This window comes from Wolffia australiana, chromosome 2 (genome assembly GCF_029677425.1).
Source record: "Wolffia australiana isolate 7733 chromosome 2, ASM2967742v1".
Lineage (NCBI taxonomy): Eukaryota > Viridiplantae > Streptophyta > Magnoliopsida > Alismatales > Araceae > Wolffia > Wolffia australiana.
Window position 1 is genome coordinate 22968128 of NC_135836.1, and position 1940 is coordinate 22970067.

Sequence of the window (1940 nt, forward strand, 5' to 3'; positions counted from 1 at the left end):
CCTTGGGAGTAGATTCCTTGGTTGTTGTAGATGGTCCTCTTTGGTCCTCCCCAAGGCTGTTGGTTGTGGTTCAACAAATGGACCTCCTCCTCTTCAAGTTGGCATGCTCCATCCTCATGATCTCTGCTAGAACATATAGAACAAATCTGTGCTTTCACAAGGGGTGAGTTAGGGAGAAAAGCATTCTTTAGAGTGGAAGTTAATTCTTCAAGTTTCTTGTTGGTTTCTCTTATCCCTAAATGAAGATCAGCTTCCCTTGAAGTTACTTGCAGCACTCCTCGTTTTGGGTTGGCATTTCTTCCATTTTGACTTGATCCTATTTCCTGTAGGTCAGTTTCAGCCACCCTTTCCAAAATATCAAAGACTTCATCCTCATAAGCCATATAGAATGAGCCACCAGCTATTTGATTCACTTTACTTTTTAAAATTTCAGGAAGTGATTCATAAAAAATTTCAGCTAGCTGACATTTTTCTATTCCATGGTGAGGGCATTTTCAGATTAATTCATTGAACCTTTCCCATGATTCATTAAATGCTTCATGATCATGGGGATAAAATTTCTGAATTTCTTTTCTATAAAAATTAATTTTGGAAAGGGGATAAATGATGCAAAACGCCGTCGGCCGGGATCGAGCGGCGCGTTTCACGTCACAGGACAAAATGATGATATGGCGTGGACCAGAGTAAGAAATGATATGTAAATGAATTCAGGGGATAAGGACGAGGATTATGACAGACACCAAGGGTGAGTGATCCGTAGATCAAACTCCCAATGACCCTCGGGATAACTAGACGTCTACGACGCGAGGGGCGTCTGACGGCCCTGTCTAGTTTGGAATTTAAGTGGTCAGAGGACAGTCCGTTTACCTCAAGAAAGTTCCTATTCTCGTCAACGGTGGCTTGTCTTATTCTGGCGTTGCTCGTATAGTCGTGACAGAGGATACGATAGCGGAAGACGGCACTGCAAGCGGTAATGATACTGGATATGGATGGAGGGGAGACGAGACTGACCTGAAGGCACTTAGTCCACGGCGGTCAGAGAACGGGCAGGCGAAGGCTCGCCGAGGCTGAAGAAGTTTAGTCGACGACCGGGATGTCGAGGAGATGCGTCAAGGTCGTAGAGGAGATAGCCGAGGGCGCGTGGGTCAACGGCGGCGTGAGCACAACTCCGTGTAGCGAATCGTGTTGAGGTGGCGTAGGTGTCGATCAACGGCCTGAGAGGAGAGCGGCAGGGCAGAGGGTGCAAGGGCCCGGTGCCCTGCGAGGTGCGGCGAGGGTGCAGGATCGTGACGGCGGCGCGGAATCACCGAGCGCGAGACCAGGCCTGCCGCGCGATAGAGGCCTACGGACTGGGCGCAAGGCCGTCACGCGGGTTGAGCGGCGCTGCCGGTGCCTGACCGCGATGCGAGGGCGGCTGTGTCGGGGTCGCGATCCCGGGAGTGACGATGACCGCGGGAGCGACGGGCAAAGGCGTCGGGACGCAAAGCGAGACAAGGAGGAGCGTAGGCTCGGGCGCGATGACGGGATGGCGCTAGGATTCAAGAACCGCGGGAGATAAGAGGTAAAGGATGAGAGGTGCGTTGGATAATCAAGAAGACGGGGTCAAGAACAAGGGGTGCGAAGACGGGTAGGCAAGAACGATCAAGAAGAGTAGAGGGGAGGGAGGAGTCAAGAAGATGGGGGGGACGATGATGGTAGGGATCAAGAAAGCAGGGAACAGGGCGAGGGGTTCAAGAACGAAGGCAGGATGGTGTAAGATCAAGAAATGGCGAGGGTTCAAGAAACGGTGTGGGAGGGAATGCGGGTAGTATCAAGAGATGGCGGGGGCGAGGCGGGGGAATCAAGAAACCGGGTAGAAGATGGTCGGGGCGAATGGATGAGAAGGGTGTAGGTGGAGGGAATCAAGAACCTTGGCGACAGAAGTTCTTGATCGTCGCGGG

General features: G+C 52.0%; 1 pseudogene; it reads left to right on the forward strand.

Moving 5' to 3' along the window:
- Positions 1-474: 474 nt before the first annotated feature.
- Positions 475-568, forward strand: LOC144700370 (small nucleolar RNA R71; annotated as a pseudogene).
- Positions 569-1940: the final 1372 nt, after the last annotated feature.